The sequence below is a fragment of the Camelus dromedarius genome, chromosome 15 (genome assembly GCF_036321535.1).
Source record: "Camelus dromedarius isolate mCamDro1 chromosome 15, mCamDro1.pat, whole genome shotgun sequence".
Lineage (NCBI taxonomy): Eukaryota > Metazoa > Chordata > Mammalia > Artiodactyla > Camelidae > Camelus > Camelus dromedarius.
Genome location: NC_087450.1, coordinates 49,515,597 through 49,537,399, shown reverse-complemented (window position 1 = coordinate 49,537,399; position 21,803 = coordinate 49,515,597). Strand labels below are relative to the sequence as shown.

Sequence of the window (21,803 nt, the reverse complement as noted above, 5' to 3'; positions counted from 1 at the left end):
CAAATATAAATGTTTGTAAATATATACACACATACATATACATATATTTGTCTCTCTCTCCATTTAATATATATATATTATATATATATAATATATAATATATATGTGTGTGTATATATATGTGTATATATATATATATATATATACACACATATACATTTGTATATATTTTTAAAGGACTCAAAGAAATACACCAATGTGCTAATAGTGGTTATTATTTGGTTAAGGCATTGTGAGAATTTTTTTAAATTTATACTTTCCCGTATTACTGTTGCCTTTCTGTCATGCCCTTATATTCTTGATTTCCTCTCCATCCAGATTAGAATTTCTGTTCTTTTACTTTAGCCACTCTCTTGACAACATGCAAAACAAACTTGTGATTATCTTTATCATACACACCTGACAAAAATCTCACTGTGGTCGAATCCAACTAACTCTAGAACTGTGTGGTTCTCTATCTATACCTGAGCTGCTGATAGCAGCTTGGCGGATCGCACCTGGGACCGCCAGCAGTGGAGGGCTGTCTGCGGTAATACTGTAGAGCCGTCTTGTTTTGTGTGTCCGTGGAGCCCTCTCTTCCGTTTCACACACTGCAATTTCCAACTTGATCTGTTCTCTTCAACTCTCTAACCACCTTGATCTCCATGCTCTGTTACTATTCTCAATCTCCTTAGTCAGACTGGTTCCAGGTTGATAGAGAAAATAGAAACCATTGAATGGGAAACCTATCATCCTGAATAAGCCAAAGCTATTTGCCTCCCTTTGTCTGTTATCTTCTTTTTCTTCAGTTCCACCCCTTACAATGGAAGTCCCATTCCTCCTGCTTCTTGGATTCATCCCTTCGCTTATAATCAAGGGCAATACACAGTGTGCTGCCTCCTTTTCCTTTATCTCTGAGATCTTCAATAGCGTTTCTATACCTTTCCCTTTACTTGCCTTAATTTCATCATTCTCTTCACATTGTATATATTTTAGGAATTATCTTAAATTTATGCAAGATCAAGAAAGCAAGGTCTTCTTGTGGAGAAAGAAGATACAGAGAGTAATATATGGCAATATCCATGTGTACGTTGCCTAGAATTAACTTATTTTAACATGTTGCCATATTTGCTTCAGATTATTAAAAATTAAAAATTAAATATCCACATATAGAAGAATGAAACTGGACCCCTATCTTGCACCATACACAAAAATCAACTCAAAATGGATTAAAGACTTAGAAGTGACAACTGAACCATGAAACTCCTGGAAGAAAACGGGAAAATCTACTTGACGTTGTTAATGGCAATGAGTTTTTGTACTGGCATCAAAAGCAAATGCAACAAAAGCAAAAATAAACATGTGGAACTGTATCAAACTAATAAGTTCCTACAGAGCACAGGAACCAATCAATAAAATGAAAAGGCAATCTGGGAGAAAATATTTGTAGACTATGTATTCAACAAGGTGTTAATATCCAAAATATGTAAGAAATTCTTCCAATTAGTAACAAAAAACAAACAAATCAATTAAAAAACAGATTGGATACCTAAATAGATATTTTTCCAAAGAAAACATGCAGATGGCCAACAGGTATATTCAAAGATGTTCAACATCACTAACCATCAGGGAAATTCAAATCGAAACCACAATGAGATATCACATCACATCCATTAGGATGGCTGTTGTCAAAGAGTCAAAAGATAACAAGTGTTAGCAAGAATATAGAGAAAAGAGAACCCTTGTGCCTTGTTCATTGGAGTATGAATTGATGTAGCCATTATGGAAAACAGTATGAAGGGTCCTCAAAAAACTGAAAATAGAATTACCATATTATCAAGTGATTCTACTTGTGAGTATATATCCAATGGAAATAAAATCACTACATCAAAGAGATATCTGCACTCCCATGTTCATTGCAGCATTGATCACAATAGCCAAGATATGAAATCAACCTAAGTGTCCATCAACAGATGAATGGATAAAGAAGAATCTTGCCATTTGCAACAACATGGGTAGGTCTGGAGGACATGATGCTATGTGAAATAAGCCAGACACAGAAAGACAAATATTGCATGATTATCACATACATATATATATATATCCCATACATACATATGCACACTATATATCATGGTAAAATACTTGTACTATAAAAATTTAACATCGTAACCATTGTTAAGTGTACAGTTCAGTGGTATTAAGTACATTCATATTGTGTAACCATCACCACCATCCATCTCCAGATCTCCTTTCATCTTACAAAACCGAAACTCTATACGCATTAAACAACAACCTCTATAAATGCCTCCCCCCAACCCCTGGCAACAAGCGTTCTACTTATACATGTGTACACACACACACACACACACACGTTATATATATACACACAGTCCAATTGAAAATAATGTCATGAGGACTCAGAAGAAAAAGAGTATCATTGGTATAGATTACTGTAAAAACAAGAAAAAAACATTCTGTAAACCATTATTCTTGAAATTAATATATGGGAATATATAGGAAATATACAAAGACTTTCTGAAACCTAAGCATGACTTTGTAAGAACTGAACCGGCTAAAATGAAAAGGAAACAGTCTGAGATGGAGGGATCCAGCTGAGACAGCAATGATGATGATGACAACGCCAGCAATGACAGCGACAGCAACAGCAAGACTGATACCCAGAACGATGCTCACTGTCTGCTTTGATTCTTATCAAGAGTTCAAGATGCTCCAATAAATAACACCCTTCCTCTCCACCCAAGTTGGAAACAACTGTTAAATTAGATAGATAGATAGATAGATAGATAGATAGATAGATAGATAGACAGAACGACAGATAGATAGACAGATAGATAGACAGACAGCTAGAAAGAATGCCAAAAGCCAAAATACCACCTTTCTTACAGATAAATCTGACAATGGAGAGTGTAGCCTCCCTTTACAGACAAGGGTATACAAATACTAATCCTGAGTCTCAGAATTAGGCAGACTTCCCTAGCCAACAGCACAGGATCCAGGGAGGCCTGTGACCCCTGAGATCATTGCATGGTAGAGAATAATCAAGAACAGGTGGTCTTTTCAAGCAGGCGGCTTCCAAAAGGAAGAGAGTTAGCATGGCCGTGCCACGTTCCTTATTCCTAACCCCTAAGTAAGGTAAGTGCCTCCTCCTGTTAGAGAGGAGTCACTGAAGTTGCCAGTTACAATTATGGGTGGTCCTCTGCACGGAAGGAAGCCTATGTCAGAAGGATAGGTTTCTCCACTAACACCCACGAAGCCTGCAGGCAACCAGGGGTGTAACCATCTCTCTTGTGAGAGGAGGTCAGCTGTTGGGAAAGCCATAGTCACACTGTCATGAAGCCACTCATCCAATATCATGCATTCCTTCTTGGGTATTTTCCTGGGTTTGCTGGTGGAAAATATATAAATTTTTGTCCTCGGAAGGCGCCAAAATGCCTCTGAAGAATACATTAATAAGTAAATAATAAAATAAGTGCTTATGTAGAAATACTCCAAATTTGAATATAATTCTTTTCAATATCAAGTTCTGAACAAGAAATTAAATTTTGAAAATCCTGTGCCACTCTCTTTCCACTGCCCCTTGGTATATATTTGTTTGGTCCGCGAAAACAGGAGTTGTCTCCTGGGGAACTCCCTCACATGCATTAAACCAGCCCAGATCCAATTTATTACCAAGCTATTGGGCATGACTTCTGAACCTTAGGAATAATGACAAAAAGTTTCTGCTAAGGCTCTTTCCTTGGCCCTGGGTGCAGAATGGAATTTAGCAGCTGGTTCAGTGCTCTCAACCTAGTCCCGACCGTAACAATATTCATCCAGAACCTTGCTAGTGTCCAGAAGCACGTGAAAAACTCAGGTGCCTTGTTGTTTAAAAGCAGCAGTTTTTATTATTTTCATCAACTCTAGAAAATGTGTTAAAATGAGGCTGTAATGCCAGATCCATTGCACTTATGTAGTCCAGGGTCAAGCTTCTCAAGGCCCATGGGGCTGCAGGAGACCTCCGGTGTCTGCTGAGGATGGTTCGGTGTGCCTTGTGTGGCCAGTGTCCTGACAGGCTGCCAGCCTTCTCAGCACTTGGCTGGCCCTCATTTCCTCTCTGGTGCTTGTGACTTTCCCGAGCCTATCCATCCTGCTCAGATTTGCTGAGGACAGTCCTGCCATGCTTAGTGCCCAGTATATACAGCTTTACTTCTGTAGAAATAGTCATTTGCCTGTAGACAAAAAGCTACAGTGACCAACAAGGTTAAAATCCCCCCAAATGTCCATCAGTTGATGAATTGATGGACAATATGTGGTATATCTATACACTTGAATATTATTCAGCCATAAAAATAATGAAATGCTGATTTATGCTATAACATGGATGAACCTTAAAAATATTAAAGCTAAGTGAAAGAAGCCAGACACAAAAGGCCACATATTAGATGATTCCATTTATATTAAATGTCCAGAAGAGCCAACCACATAGGGGTAGAAAGTTGATCAGTTGGTGCCAGGGCTCAGGGCAGAGGGGACTGCTAACTGCCATGGGGTTTGTTTTTGGCGTGATGGAGATACTCTCGAATTAGATGGTGGTAATGACTGCATAACTTTGTGACTGTGCTAAAGGTCACTGATTTTTACACTTTGAAAAAATACATTTTATAGTTGTGAATTGCAACAACAAAAAAAGAAGAAAGGCTTAAAATCACATCCTACTGCTTTAAAAAAAAAAAAAACTTCTAAATTGTTTAGCTACATGCAAACCAACTTTACAGAGGCTTTTCCATCAAACATCTGGCATTCTCCATGGGTTAAGCTATTCCCCAGCAAGTTAGAAAGGTGTAAAACATCCATGATTAGCTCCAGCTCAGAGAAATTCTCTAAGTTAGGTGGGTCCAAGAAACAAGAAAGCAATGAATGCTGTAAGAGATACCATCTTTAGTCATTGTTATTCAAAAGTCAGCAAGAACTGTCAACAACACAATAAAGATGACAAATATTTGAACATGGAATAGGCAGTAGAGTTATGTTCAAATGAAACAATAAATAGTTTCTTCTAATCTTGGAACTCTCAGTTCACTCTTAGAAACATCAAACTCTTGTAGAGTTTAGAAGCATTCATAGTTTCCTCTTAGAAGCATTAAATATATAATTATCATAACAAATGAAAAAATCCCATGTGGCCATTGCCTAGTATAGGGCCTTCCAGACTGACAGCCAACCCTTTGGCTGTGTCATAAGTCTCAAACTTCAGATGTTATCTTGATCTCCCATAATTCATTCCAAGTTTTTTTTTTTTAATCAAGATCCCCAACCTAATGAGCCAGATATTGGGAATTTAAGGCAGCCCAATGAAGAACACTCTTCTTTTCCACCTGAGTTTGAACCAATCAATTAAAAGAAAAAAACAGTAAGGAAACTAAAATAACACATTTATTAAATACTTTAAAGTTTAGCTGGTAGCAAGCAAGAACCCATCTGCTGTTCTCAAGTAGGCAGGAGATTCCAAAAGGAAGAGAGAAAAGGAGGCTGGGACTCTCCCATAGCAATCCTTTAGGTAATGTGATGGGAGGAAAGGAGGGTGGGAGGGCAGGGTTGGAAGCATTCCTCTGTTAAGAGCTTCTCTACCTGGAAGGAGACATTAGCAGTGGGGAACGCATGTTCCTTCCCGCAACATTATAATGTGCCCAACTCCAAGTGCTTTCTATATTTTGTTACATTTAATCCTCACAATAACTCCATGAGGTCAATATTATTATAAATTTCATTTTACAGATGAGATTAACTGAAGAGTAAATTCTTTGCAAGACATTACACACACCTGAACTCTTTACCACCAAACTAACAAGACTATCTCCAGAGCAAGTGTTCTTAAGCAGTGTGCAATATGGAGATACAATTAAAAAAAAAAAAAAGCTAACAGACACTGGGGGTGGGGTGGGGAAGCAGAATTAAAATCCTCATAGGAGATGATAAATTACAGAACTTCCCCTGCACAAAATTAAATCAGTGTTGTATAATGAAAATCAGAATGTAAAGTAAAAGGTCACAGGAATGAATATGGAGAGAGCAGAAATAAATGTGTATGAGAGTAGGTTTGAGGGCAAATAGCTGGCTGGTGAATAATAGAGTTTCTAGAGAGGAAACCAGAAAAAAAAAATGAAACTGAAACAAACAGACAAAAAATAATAAGAACGTGGACTAGTGGGAGATAAGTAGTTACAGGAGACAACAGGATAGATTTTAGGGGTCAGTAGGAAGGAGTATGGGCAGGAGTTGGTAATTCATTGAAGACGTTGGTGGGAAACACATAGGAAGAGAGGGCACAGAGACGCCTTCAGCATTTCTCGCTCAAGGGGACTAGATAGTGAGGGTGGATCATGATGAGTGGAGAAATGAAATGCCACACACTGAGCCCCTAACCCTCCCTAGAAGGAGACCCAGGGTTATTGTTTTATTCTTGATTTTGATAATTATATAAAGTAGGTTCAGCTGGGTTTTTTAATCTGAAAGTCGTCACTAGGGGAATTACAATAAGATTGTCTGCATCCCAAATTCCCATAAAAGGTTAAAAAAATTTTTTTTTTAATAGCCCAGGTGGTGAAAGGCAGAGGAAAGAGAAGCATAGCAAAAACAGAACACAACATGCCCACCTGGAAGGCATGAAACAGGACGACAGAAATAAAGGTAGGCAGAGTTTTAAATAAACATAAAACTTTAAAAGGGTCTAATAAAGAAAAAAGCTCTCAAACTGGGTCAACAGAATACGACTTCCTGAATCGCATGGCAGCAGCCAGGTCACACGTGAGTTACCTTTTATCGTATTCCAGTGAAGGATTCCCAAGTGTCCACCTCGAGGGAGAAGGTGACAGCAACACAGCTGACTGATGAAAAGACAGGCTCGTGTGGATTTTTTCATACTAGGCCCCCCACCAGGATGTTTAATGAGATGATCTCAGAAAAACAAGACTGAACTGAGCACACGCTTCTCTCTGGGACAGAAAGTGGTTGTCAGAGTCCCCTCCCACACAATATGTGCCAGACTGAACTTCTCGGGAACCTTGACTCCCTGTGTCTCTCACATCCTCACCTGGGCACATTTCAGTGTTCTCCGTCTCAGCCAGTGGCACAGTGATCTATCCAGTTTTCATAACCAATTCTTGACACCTTTCCTTTCCTCAGACTCCCTCTCTAGTCTGTCAGCAGATCTGACGATTTTACCTCCAAAATATCTCTTGCATTTGACTGCTTCCCTCTGTCTCCACCACCATGACCATGGCCCCAGCCCACCCCATCCTAACCAAGTCCTTCACATCTGCTCTGCTGTCTTATTTGTCCACACACACGTGTTTTCACGTGCCAGGATTACGTTATACGTGCCTGGCACTGTTTGACACAAGAGATGCAGAAGTGACCAAGATAAAGTCCCTGATGTGATGGAGCCTACGTGTTAGTTAGGGAGACCAGCACTCAGCACATGGTATAGACTTACTATTGGGTGTGACGTGCTGTGAGGAAAACTAAGGGCGGGGGGCACTGGTGCGGCTGCCCTCCTAGACAGGGCGGTCAGGGTAAGTCTCTGAGGAAGTGACGTTTGAACAGAATGACCCACTGCGATGTGGGAACTCATCTTCCCTGGCAGAACAGCAAGAACCAAGGCCTTAAGGGACAGTAAGCCTGTTTCAGGAAGGAACAGCAAGATGACTTTGTTTGGACAGAACTGAGAAAACAAGGGAGGGTAAGGCAGGGACTTAATCATGCAGGTCGTAGTAAGGAGTATGGATTTTTATTTTTACTTGTCTGAGCAGATGTATTTGTGACCAGGAAGTAACTTATATAATTTATATTTTTAAATATTTGAAAACATAGCAGTATGTTCTTTGTGAAGAAAAGACTATGGTGGGGAAAGTGGGAGTAGGAAGGTGGTGGCTGATGTCTCCAAGGAGAGGAGCATGGCTTGGACTGGGAGTGCAGCCCAGGTGGTGAGAAAAGGATCGACTCGAGCCAGATTTCCAAAGGGTAGACAGGCAGTTTGAACTGAATGTGGAATGTGAAGAACAGAAGATTCATTATTGAATGAAAGAGAATCAATACTTAATTGGTTGAACCATTTATTAAGTGTAAAACTTAGGAAAGAAGAAGTTTGATACAGGAGTGGAGAGAATTGAATGGTATTTTTGAAGATTTTTTTTTTTTTTGAGCATAGGAGGATACTAATACTGTAATTTGTACATACCAACTTTCATAGAGAAAGTCTTTCAAAATGTCTTAATCCACTTCTGTACTTTATTAAGTGGAGTCTAATGAAGAAATTGGGTGTTTCTTCCATGCCCGGTGCTCCTGGGAGTTATTACCCTCATTATTCTGAGCAGCGGTCGTCACTGTCCAGGGTTCTGACATAAGGCACGACAGAGGAGGGCGACTCTACGCAAACAGAACAGACCACAGAGATGGGCCCGGACAGTTTCAAATAGGACAGCCTGTGTAAGGGACAGTATGGTTTCTATGGGCGAATTCTGTAGAATTTTGAGTGACTTTGTTCTTTTCTTTAATTATTTTATATTTCCTAAATTTTCCAAATAGTGTGATCATTTTTTTTATTTTTATTCAGAAATAATATGTGAATATATTTTCACTTTTTACGATCCAGGCACTGCTTAAATATTCAGAATCAAGAGATGAAATTTCCCCCTGAGACTCCCCTTAATTGTACCCATGCCATGAAGTACAGATTTTAAGATTTCACTTTATACTGTCCTGGGTTTTTTGTATGCCTTTAAACATGTCTATCATAACTTCATTATATGTTTTTTTCATATATATGTATATATATGTCTGCAAATACAAATACACAACTTTTCAAAGTAAATGAGCTCACATTACATGCATTATTATGTACCTTGTACATTGTCACTTAATAATATGTCTTGGATTTACTGCCATGTTGGAAGGTGTAGTTATATTTCATTCTTAAATAAGTAACAAATAAACAAAATAGGACAACAGCCGCTTCATAGCTCATAAGGGTGACAGGTCACTTGTACAGCGATTTCCCTAGTGAATTACAGTTGTTTCTTATTATTTCCTAGTGCAAGTCATGCTGCAAAGATTGTTCCAAACTATGTAATGTTTGTACTTGTGAGCATTGCTTTAGGTTAGTTTTCTGGCGGTAGTATTGTTAGATTGAAAAGTATGCACATTTTTTTAACATTTTTTATTGATTTATAATCATTTTACAATGTTGTGTCAAATTCCAGTGTAGAGCACAATTTTTCAGTTATACATGAACATATATATATTCTTTGTCACATTTTTTCTTTGTGAGCTACCATAAGATCTGGTGTATATTTCCCTGTGCTATACCGTGTAATCTTGTTTATCTATTCTACAGTTTTGAAATCCCATCTATCCCTTCCCATCCTCCATCCCCTTGGCAACCACAAGTTTGTATTCTATGTCTATGAGTCTATTTCTGTTTTGTATTTATGCTTTGTGGGTTTTTTTTTTAGATTCCACATATGAGTGTTCTCATATGGTATTTTTCTTTCTTTTTCTGGCTTACTTCGCTTAGAATGACATTCTCCAGGAGCATCCATGTTGCTGCAAATGGCATTATGTTGTTGGTTTTTATGGCTGAGTAGTATTCCATTGTATAAATACACCACATCTTCTTTATCCAGTCATCTGTTGATGGACATTTAGGCTGTTTCCATGTCTTGGCTATTGTAAATAGTGCTGCTATGAACATTGGGGTGCAGGCGTCATTTTGAAGTAGGGTTCCTTCTGGATATATGCCCAGGAGCGGGATTCCTGGGTCATATGGTAAGTCTATTCCTAGTCGAAAAGTATGCACCTTTTAAATCATTATAGATACTGAAAAAATGGCCCTTTAAGAATATTTACCCATGCAAAGTCCCATCACTAGTACATGGGAATGTACCTTCCTCTAAAGCTGGTCACTACAGATTACTTTATTACTGTGTTTTGTTTGTTTGTTTTGGTTTTGTGTTTGTGGGGTTTTTTGGAGGTGATCTGATGGAAGGTTAGCGTAGAAGGGATTTAGCTTTCCATAAGCCACACCAGTGTCTCCAGATTCGTTCTCTAATATGGACTGTGATTTTTCTCCTTCTTACATAAGATGCTTTGTAAATACTGTTGTCAAGCTCTCCCTTCCCAGGCAGACTGCCGTTTAGATTGCCTTTGCAACCTAATAGTTGTTTAGAAGACAGTGCAAAACTTTGCAAGTTAACAGATTCTATGGGTAGTCTAATTTATGTTTAATTTCTCCTTTTTTGCTGTATTATAGTTAGAGAATATGGTTGTAATTTTTACAACCATCACGTATGGGTGTATATTTCATGTGCATTTGAAAGAATATTTATTTATTTATCTATTTCTATTTGCAGGGTAGAGTGGTTTATTTTGCTTGGTAGGACCTTTGATTTGCAAGGCTATTGTTGTATTTAATCCTTGATACCCTTGTTTACTTTTATTTATCTATTTGTTTTGTCCAATATAGGGAGATGGCATTAAATTCTCCCACAACAGTTATGGATTTTTCAATTTTTTCTTGTATTTTTTATGAGATTTGTTTGAAATATTTCAAAGCCATATAGCCATGTGAAAATTATTTTAGAATAGCATATATAGCTTTTAGGGTGGATCAATCTGTATGTTTCACTTTGTCTGGTTTACAGCCTTTCTTACCCATTTAATCTTATTTTAACTCTATCATATCATCTTTTGCCGCCTTATTCTTTGCTTGGCATGTCTTTCTCTAAACCATCATTTTCAGACATTGAATTATCTATGTATGATCTTTTTTAAAAATTCAGTTTGGCCTTTGAATTTGTACTTTGATTTGTATGTTTTTCCAATTATTTGTTGATGTTTTCTTATTCTAGTCCCTGTTGTCTCTAGCTGGAATTTTTAGCTCTCTTCTCCATTGTCTTTTAACGCTACTGCCAGACTTTCCATCTGTTTCCCCTTTTATTCAGAATTTAAAAAGTTCAGGAGAACCCCTTGGCTTTATCTTCCCAGGAAGTAATTTTCTTCCCATCTATATGTATTCTGCTCAACCTGCGTGCTGTGACTCTGATTTTGACAGTCATATACAGTGTACCCCAACATCCATCCCATTTGAGTGTCAGGGATTCTCAAAACTCAGCCAGTGAATATTGCTTTCAATTTGAATTTTGTATACTTAGAGCAACGGATCGCCAAAACGTTACCAATTTTTAGTTATTCTGTGTTGTATTATGTGCGTGACTAAAAATACTCAAATTTGCACAATCTGTAACAGTGATGTCAATGACCATTAAAACGAAAAAAAAAAAACTTGTTCGGAAGTGTGATGTTATTTATATGATTTCCATTGATTCACTTTGTCCTTTAAAAATTGATCCAACCTTTAAAATAAAGGTTGACTTCCCTAATCTTTGGGCCAAATGCTTTGCTTGTGAACATTTCTTGTGTGTACAGTTTCTAGTATCTACAAAATAGTTTATGGAGAATAAGTAATCAGCCAACTTACAGAGTCAAAATACAAGGGAACACATTGTTACATTACACCACAATAACTAACATGAACTACTGAAGCAAATCTTCATTTTAATAGGATTTAATGCTTGCTTAGTATCAAGGTGTATCAACATGGAGGTTCTGGTATGTGGACTTTTTATTTTTTAACTATTCAAACAAGAACAATTCCCTGAAAGTTTTTCTTTAATAAAATGTTTACTCTTACAAGGTAGGAAATACAGCTTCTCTCTGTTTTACTCATTACTTCGGGCATTAAACTGCTGGTGAATTTCGGTGATGCCGTTTGTCACGTGTATGGCAATCTTGGTGGCTTTCTCACCTTTGCTTTTATGATTCTCACTTTGCCATGGAGTGGGTAGTGACTCTATGCAACCTAGTCTGCCTTCAGTAATTCCATGGGAAGGAGGGACTTGCCAGAGGTGAAGAGCTGTAGTCACTCAAATCCTGGGTGTGCCAGCACGTCTCTGGAGATTGGGAGCTTCCAGGGCCATGCCCTGCTCCTGTAGCACCATTGCACTTGGCTCAGTAGAGACGAACATTCCTCTGCATCGCTCTGCTGCACCCACGCCAGCAAGGGCCACTTGGCCCAGCTGTTCTGTGGACTTCTCCAGATCATCAGCTTAAGGGCCTAGATCTTCTGAAAGCCCTCCTTTGATTCTATTAAGTCTGGGTTTGAAGTTGCCCCAGCACTGCCCCTGACTCTGGAGCAGTCTTCATCTTTGTGTTTTGGCTGTATTTCCCTCCATGGCTGCATGAATCCAATTCTGGTTTTGAACCTCTGTCTCAGAAAGTCCTGAAACCTGGCTCGTTAAAAGCACTGGGATGGTCATTTGCTATAGAAATGCGTCACCCGCTCTTTGATGTGATTTGTGTGTGGTTGGGTAGGGGTGGACTTGAGCCCTTAGAGATCATCTAAGGCTGTCTCTTTCACATAAATATGGTACGTAATTAGGAAAATATTATCATCAGATTGTTTTAATAAAAATAATCATAATTTGTATATACACTCTTTCCAAGAAAATTTGAGCAAACTCTAACTGAGCCACGGTCTACTCTCAGGGAGGAACCTGGCTTTCTGTGTAGATCTGATGAATATTTGATACTTGTAATAAGTTTTAAAAATGCTTTCTATTAATAACTAACTAATGACTGCTCTGGCATCGTCATCCTGAGTAAGCAGAGAGCAGTGAGAAACTAACCTGTGTGAATGTGAATAGGCAGGAATACTCGGAGGTGGCAGATTTTATTTTTAGGCTTTCTGTGTGCCTCCTAGCACCACACATCACAACCTCTGTGAGGTGAGCTGCAAAGGGCTGGCTGGGCCCACTTTCCCCAGATGCGCTTTGAACAAAGGTGGCGTCAGGTAGAGCTGGCTCCATCTGCAGTGCTGGTCTTACTGTAAGGTACACACAGTTGTATCCACAGTAGCTCACGAGCAAGAGGACTTTTCCTTTTCTCTAAAGTGTGTCCCAGAATCAAGGAAAACTTAATACTTCATATTCTCCAGGTCCTACAGGTTGGTTTTTTTTTCTAGGCATTATTTGTAAATCCTGTACTTTTTGTTCGGCAAAACTTTCATGAGAAATGTCTTATTTTGCTTTTTCAGCAGATGTATTTTAGTCAACTTCAGTTAACTTGAAAATAAGGAAACCTGTTTCAATTTAGTGGTTTAACTTTTGTTTTTAGCTATATTTCCTTCTTAAGATGAAGAGAAAGTTTCAGCAAAAATCCAGCAAAAATTCATGATTTAGTTCAACACAACACTACAACATGCAGACACACACCTCACACAAATATTGAGCATGTCAGTTAAATTTCTATGAACTTTTCTATGGTCTTTGTACCTCGAGCAGTAAGGAATGGTACCTTTTAAAATATGCAAGGTACTCAACTGATCAGAAAAGGAAGATTAAACATTGTTCATTAGAGTTTTCTTACCCCGCAAAGATGGGTAAAGAGAGTTGTCACTATGAGAGGCTTTGCCTGGCAGGAACTCTGGTCTTTAGAAATATTGCTGCTGGCAATTCATGATGTAACAGGAAGCCAACCAGGGGATAAGTACCTTGACCTCTCTCTTCGTTGCCCTTTGGTTTCCTGTTGGCTGAAACCACCTAAAAGTCAGAGGGCAAGGGGCCCTGCTGTTGGAATTCACGGAAGTCACATTTTCAGGTTCTAGAATGGGGTGAGAAGGGTGGAGAGAAGATCTGATGGGTAAGCAGAGGGTGTCTATGGGAGGGCATGGTCACCTCTCCCCACTAGAATGTGGGTCGCCTTCCTTCTAGCATCACTGAGCGCTGGGGTTGCCGTGCTCTTCAGCTCCATTAGGAGCACCTCTTGCCTGGAGTGGCTGATCTCAACTTCTGGTGGTTCTCTTAGCTTAGTCTGTGGGATACTTTGATTCTCAGCTCTGGGCTGAAAGAACAGCAAACTTCTCAGTTTCCAAGCCAGGGGACAATACCTATTTTCTGGTGTGAAAATCAAGTTTCTAAGTGGTGCGTAAATTCAAGCCAGTTCACAGCTAATATGTGGTGGTGGAGCTGGACTTAGAACTGAGGTCTATTTGACTCCCATGTTCCTACCTTTACAATGGTCTTAAAAGTCTATCTTTCTGCTTTAGCTACTGAACTTGGTTTTCTCCCCCTTCATTTTTCAGAGTCAATCCCTTGCAGGTTCCCAGTGGAGTATCTCACTCCACGTTCTTTTGCCTTTCTGCCTTGTCCATCCGTGATATTTCACTCTTTCTCCAGCATCCTCATTTCTTTTGACCTCTTGAACCCAAGTGTGTGGTAGATTCCCAATCTGAGGTCATTAAGCCATCTTTCTTCTGTGGCAGCAAGTCCTACAACCAACCCTAAATGCTCTATTCTACAACAATGCTTTCTGTTCTCATCTGGACATGAATTGCAATTTTAAATACCTTCTCTGTCCCCCCCCCCCATTTCTACTTTAGATTTTTTTCCTCCGCAATTTAAAAGTCCAAACCTTTACTGATTTCCTAAAGAAATCAACATAATTTATGTTTCTCCCCATCACAATACATGACTTTGCTTCCTATCACACTGAGAAAATAATGATCATCAGACATGAAATTTCTCAACTACTTTCACTCTGCCTGAAGGACATCGATATTTTCTTCTGTCCTTGTCTCCTTTCCTACGGATTCCATTCAATGAAACCCAATACACCTTTAGTTGAGCACTTACTGTGAGCCAATCAATATGCTGAGTGCTTGGTTATAAAGATTAACTACATCAAAATGGCAGTTACTGTCTCCAGTTGTTCAGTCTGATTTTTGTGGGGTAGAGGAAGAGGGAAGACAAATTGAGACAGATACAGATCCAGGCAAAGTTAAGTACAATATACTAAGTGGTGTTATGAGCACATGAGAAGGTTCTGTTGATCACAGAGGAAAAGCAACTGTCCTCACCTGGGGGACGGGAGGGCCAAGGGATAATCCCCAGAGACAGATGCTTTCTCAGTCCCCCATGACATCCCCATCAGCATGTTCCAATTCCTTCCCTACTCGAGTCACAAAAGTTATTATTTCTACTTCACTTGGAAACTGTGATCCCTCTCCATTTCCTGTCAAGTGGAGACCACACTCTTCGGCGTGCCTTTAAGGGATGCTAGGAACCTTTTTGCCTCCTCGCTTCCACTTTACTCCTCACCAAGAAGACTTGGACTCTGGACTCCAGCCATCCTACGGTACGCACAGCCTTCCAAACATATTTACCGTCCTTGTGTGGTACTCTCTGCAGAGAAGCCTTTCTCCCAAGTTTCTCTACCTGTCCAAACTCTCTTCCTTTCCAGAGCTAACTAAAATAGCCCTGAGGAAATGTGTCTGATTTCCCACCCCTAAATGTAGTTGCTTTCTCCCTTGTCCATATTCTTAGCATATTGTATTTGCATCTCTATTATGATACCCGTGACTCTGGAAAATTGTTCTTTATGTGCTTTCCTCTGTAATTTGGGTGTGAAGTCCATAACTCACGCATCTGTACACATTGTCTGGTACATTGTGAGTGCTCAGCAAATGTATGTCTGACTGACACTCACATGCATTTCGGAGTAGAGTCCTGATCCCATTATTGACTGAATAGTGTTCAGGAAAATTGTGAATCCTTTGACTCTCAATTTTCTCTGCTGTAAATGGACATTATAATGCCCTGCCAACTTTACATAACTGCTACAGAAAAATCTATGTGAAATGACTTTTAAAAAGGTAGTCCCAAATAAATGGACATACTTATAAGAGATGTCTGTAGCAGAAAAGAAAACTTATTGAACCCACAAATAAAGCTTCATTAATTTTACAAAACATTGTCCCCTTTTTCTTGTTCAATAGCTACATGGAAATGCTGCCCGAGCTACACTGTTGCGATCACATAAGAAATGCAACAGGAGACGCTCAAACAATTTTGCTCATGGATATTATTTCTTTGAATAAGAGCACTGTATTACAGTTAGTGAAAATGGGAAGGCTCTGGGAAAGAAAGGACCACGTAACTCTAAACCTTTCATTCTTTCACACCTCACACATGAGGCAGGCAACCTTATCTCATGCATTGGACCCTTATCTCGTACACTGGACAAGGCATTTGAAAAGCACTAGTATGCTAGTTCCTCAGTGAGAAAGTGACTTTTTTTTTTAGCCAAATATATTAATTATGATAAACAGGCGAATACACATATGTGTAGCTTGCACTTTACATGAAACACACCTACCTACAGTGACTAAAACCTAGATGTTCAAAAATGTCCAGTGTTACATATTTGCTGAATATGAACAGAAACGTGGTTAGGACCAAAGGCTCCAGAGTGAGACTGTCTGAAATCTTGACCGGCTCTCCTAAGCTGTGTAACCATTCTGAGCATCAGTTTCCTCACTGCAGAAATGGATATAGTATTATTTGATGAATTTGTTGTCAGGATTAGGGGACTAATGTGAAGCACTTCACTCTGTACCTGAATCTTACTAGAGATTACTTGATGTGCTCAGATTAAAACTAACCTAAAACCTCAGGCATCAGAGTCAGGCTTAGATAGCTGGCCCTGTGCATTCCTTTTACCCACAGAGCCAGAATTATGACAATTCGTGGCCTGTATGACTCAAATTGAATGCGAATTTCCCCAAGTGTTCGTTGCTGTGTTTTCAGTATAAATCGCATTTGCAACAACTTGTCGAAGACCAAATTCACATCCCATGCAACTTTACTGGGAAATGGGGGATGAGCAAAGTTCAGGATTTGCCCAGGTTCAGCTCTGCCCTGAGCTCCCTGTGTATGGTGCGTGGCCCTGCCCCTTGAAGCTGTCTTGAGGGAAATACTTCCTGCCAGAGCTCCAGCCACCTCATGGGGGAGGAGGGTTTGAGCCCCAGTGTATACGAAACTCGTACTTGGTGTATCTCATTAATCTTCCCCCGGAATCCCATGCTTTTTTATGCAGAGCTTAACTTGCTGTGGCTGGGTTGATGGAAACCAAAGAGCAGAGGCAATTTACATCTTGTAAACCACAGGACACTGGAAACCCATCATGGCACATCTGGAGGGACCTGCATTATTTAGTGCCTCTGCCCCTCCCCACTGTCTCTAAAGTCTTCAAGCAGGCAGAACAGCTGTCTCTCAGACTCACACCTGATTATGCACTGTCTTCTTTTATTGTCTAATTGCATCACAGGAGTCACCCTTTGCTCCCTGCAGATTGTGAACCTCCCCCGGACAAACCCTGGGGCTGACATTTCTTTCACTGCTTGCTGACAACACCAAGCCCAGTGCCACCAGCAACTAGATTGACATTTGGCTGTTTAATCAGCCAGAGTCAGTATGTAATAAGGACACAAGTTAAACAAAAAGTTAATGTGTGCTACTCGCAAGGACTTCTTTCCTTATTTTTCCAGAAGAGATGGCAGTGTCCTTAACCAAGAATCTCTCCCACACTGTCTTAGATAGTGTTCCCTCAAAAGCGGATGCTTAGATCTCAGGAAACATGGGTGAGGGAGGGGTGGAGTTAAAAGGGAAGGGAGGAACAGCATAAGGAGCATGCTAATGAGCAGGTTTCCCCTGAGGACTCAGTCTCCCAGAGGATCCTCTGAGGAACCCTTAGAATGCAATTCTGCACTGTCTGGCCAAGGAGCAGGGGTACATTCATTCACATCCCTCTTTGACTAGGGGTTGCTTCTGGACAGGTGAATTCTTTAGCACTCAGGATTGAGCAGTGAGGTCCTTGGCTGCAGAGAGAGACTTCAGACAGAGAACCTGCATGTGCTTGCTTGGACTGAACAGCTCTCTGAATGCACTCTGGGCCACAGGGTATGTCCTGGATGGCTCTCCACCGGTGGTTGTAAACATAAAGTCTGGTGCCAGACTGCTGGGCTGGAGGGCCAGCTCTGCTTCTTATTAGCCATGTGACCTGGAAAAGGTGCTTAACTTTTCTGCTTCCTGATTTCCTCAACTGTCGAGCACAGATGATGGCAGTAACTGCCTCGTAAGGCTGTTGAGCAAACACGCAAGCTCATACTGTGTATTATCTTAGAACAATGCCTGACGAATGTTAAGTGTGGCGTAACTATTTGCCTGTTTTCACTAGAATGTATTCTCCATGCCATCAGAGAGATTTCACTGTTTTGCCAACTAGTGTATCTGAAGAACTTGGAATAATGCCTGTTACATAGTGAGCGCCCTACAGCGTTTGCTCAGTGAATGCGCATGTCACTTACAAGTGCCTGAGCCTCTGTGGTCTCATCCATAATATGGAAATAGTAGCACATCCCTTACAGGCTTCACCACTTTGCTGTAATGGCCAGAGAAGTTGCTGGCTACCTGAAGCCCTTTAGAAAAATCTTGGAGGTCAGATAAATGGGGAACACGGAGACCTCTGCTTCCAGTTCTTTTCAATGGAAAAGCATGGCCCAGGAGAGAAAGTGTTAACAAGAATGTCCTGAAGGTACAGATGGTGCCTATGAAGAAAAAAAATCTATCTTTCAATTTACAAAAATGATTAGCTGGGATCCCACTGAGTTCACTGCACAGGCCACTGCTAGTTTTAATTTGTGCCAATAGGATGGAGAGATGGACTTTAATGAGGATCTGTGTTTTCTCATCATGGGCAAAGTTAGGGGAAGTGGCAGAGGGGATAGGGAGGGTGAAAGATAATTGGGGGATTCAGAAGACGGGGCTGCTTCTTGGGGATGGTTGAATGCATTGCTGCCTTCCCGGCTAGAGTCTTATCATAGTGGTTTTTGCCTGACTGAGGATGGGGGTAGAGATGTCATAATTATCCAAGGAAGCAAGTAGTAAGGGGATTCCAAACACACTCTCTGGAGTCAGAAGGTCTGGGTTTGCCACTCACTGGGGGAACTTTATGCTTCCATTTCCTCATTTGCAAACTACAGAAATCGTTGTATCTATTGTTATAGGATTATTTTGACTATTAAACATGATAATACAAATAAAGAGCTTAGCATAATGCCTTGCATATATTACATTCTCAATAAATTTCTTTTTAAATTCATGAAATTATTTCAGTTATAAATGCTTATCCATCTGGAGAAGTGGCACTGGATTCCTCAGCCGCAGGAAGTCATGTCTTTCAATCCAGTAGCCCCTGTTCCTTGCATGTGCCCGCCTTCTGGGAGAGGGAAATGGAGTGTGTGTGCGTTAATAAAAGCCTCCTGAGTAATTGTGACATTATCCCCCACCCTCACTATCAGTTGAGAAGCATTCCACATGTGTCATGGAGAATTCTATGACAAGTGCATTGCTAGTGGCTGTGGCCAAACAGGGATTCGAACCACCAAAGAGAATTTCCTGTAGAAATGATTTTAACTGAGATAAGAATTCTAGTCTCTGCCCTCTCAGCTTTTGTCTGCATACATCTGAGGGGTTCACGTGGTGGCCCTGTGTGATGGAGCAGCCCACGTGTTCTTCTCTTGCGAATTTCAGAAGTGGATATCTACCGTCTGAAGACACTGCTGATCACTTTCCAAAGGGCTTAACAGCTGGACTTTGCTGTACCTTACCAAAACTCAGATGCAGAACTGTGGTTGCCTTCACTGGTCAGCTCATGCCAGAATCTCAAGAGGATTTGGGGAGAGGGGAGCAGAAATAATGCAAGGATTTTTCTGGAGCAAGTGTTTGTGTTTTGAGGAGTGGAAGGAGTCCATAAATTCCCTGAAACTTTATAAATACACATGAAAAATTCTTGTATATATGGGGATTTCATTTAGGAGGAATTTAATAGACTCATAGGGTGTGAGATCCAGAAAGTTCAATGACCAGTGACTTAAGAACAAGTGACATATTTTCCTATTCCTTCTTTCAACTGGGCATAGAGATGATAAAATGAGAGTCTGGTCTAGTGGAGGAGACAGATATATTAAACAAATAGTAACTTACAGAGTCCTTGAAAGGTCAGTGAGACTTCAAGTCACTTGAGCAGAATGAGAAGGGTTTGTTGCTCAGCGAAGATTCCCACTGTCACTCTGCAGATGAAACCACAGGGTATGGCCGTTCTCTGCCTCTGACATAATCACGGGAGAGCTGGCAGCTTCCTGTAGCACGGTCGCCGGTCACCGTTTGCCCCAGCTCAGGGATTACAAACTTACCCCAAGCTGCCTCAGAGAAATGTTCCCTCATCAGTCTCACTCAGTGTCTTTCACTCTCCAGGGTTCTGAGGTTTTTTTTTCCTTCTGAGGACACTTCAATTCATTAGCTCTGGGGACAGGAGCAAAAAGAAAATATAAAACAATTCTCTGAAAACACATCCAGGAAACATATTGTTGCGCAAGCTAATTAGCTTTTGAAAAAGCAGTACTCCAATCAAGATTTCCATATATCGTGCATGGCCTAATTATAGCGACAATAATACCCAGGATTTACAAAGAGCTTTTCAATGTGTATCTCCGCAATTATTTCAATTATCCACTGAATAGCCTTAGGAAAAGAAAAGAGGTAGATGAAGAAGCCGAGTTTTGCAGGGGCCAGTGTAGCGTGCATTATTTTCATGGTTGGAGCTAGACTCTTTATCCTGTTCCATCCTCAGGGTCTAAAGTCCTGGCTGCTTAACTCATTACTGTTTGCAAAAGACAAAGAAAAAAGATCCATGATAATACTAGGGATTATGCTAGCCTTGATTATTTTTTGTTACTGACTAAAAGAGACCAGGTATATGGTCCTGCTCGTGCTTATCTCTCAATTATTTTCTGAATGAATAAATAAATGAATGAGTGATTCAATCAATGAACTGTATAGACCCAAGCTTTGGCAGGAAAAGTTGACATAAACATAGTGGTTCAGGAGCCCACACCAGACATGTCATATAAGCCAGCTGAGAAATTACTCATATTCAAACTGGCCGACATGTGGTAGTTTACAAAGGATTTCTTGGAAGAGAAGGAGCTCAAAGAAGACAGTTCCATGAGAAATTAATGGGAAGTTGCTTAAAATGTTCAAAATAAAAAAAAAAAAATATGAGCAGTGAGTATGAGAAAATGGAGGACAATAGTCAAGCACATAATAGGTACTTAATGACTGACACAGAGACTTAGAAAAATAGGCCTTTTCTTGAATGACACCAGTGCACTTATTTTGTGTTTAAAGGGTGAAGTTTCAGTAGCTTCCAGGAGAGTTCAAGAGATCCTTGTTTAAAGAAGTGTTTCCATCAGTTTGTACTCAGCAGATTATGCAGTAATTTCTTCCATAAGCTTTCCACTTCAGCCATATTTATGACTTTGGGGTGACTTTGCCTTTTAGTTAAACATGCCACATAGGAATACAGGCTCTTTCATTCCTGTTCCCAGTCATCAAAGCCCATGCTTGAAAAGCTCTTGGTCTGATACTATTAAGTGCATTTTTTCCTAGAGACAGCATTACCTGGGGGGGGGGGGTGGCTGTGGCACCTAGTTGTCCAATGGATGCCATTAGTTGGCTAACCATACAATTTCTTAGGTCCTACAGATAAGATTGAGAAGAGGTTGTATTGGGAAACCTGGACAACCACATGCAAAAGAATGAAACTAGACCACTATCTCATACCATATACAAAAATCAACTCAATATAAATGAAAGACTTGAAGATAAGACCTGAAACCACAAAACTCCTAGAAGAAAACATAGACAGTACACTCTATGGCATCAGTTCTAAGCACTATCTTTCTGGGCATGTGTCCTTGAACAAGAGGAACACAAGCAAAAATAAATAAAACTACATCAAACTAAAAAGCTTCTGCACAGCAAAGGAAGCCATCAACAAAACTGAAAGACAAGCTACTAAATGGAGAAGAT

At 40.1% G+C, this 21,803-nt stretch overlaps 1 long non-coding RNA gene across 1 annotated transcript in view; it reads left to right on the top strand.

The window, feature by feature from the left end:
• Nucleotides 1-21,803, top strand: part of LOC135322980 (uncharacterized) — a 199,772-nt gene that overhangs the window by 130,019 nt on the left and 47,950 nt on the right. The window contains exon 2 of the long non-coding RNA XR_010384042.1: nt 6,575-6,669. This is a non-coding gene — a long non-coding RNA (uncharacterized LOC135322980). The remainder of the gene's footprint in view (nt 1-6,574; nt 6,670-21,803) is intronic.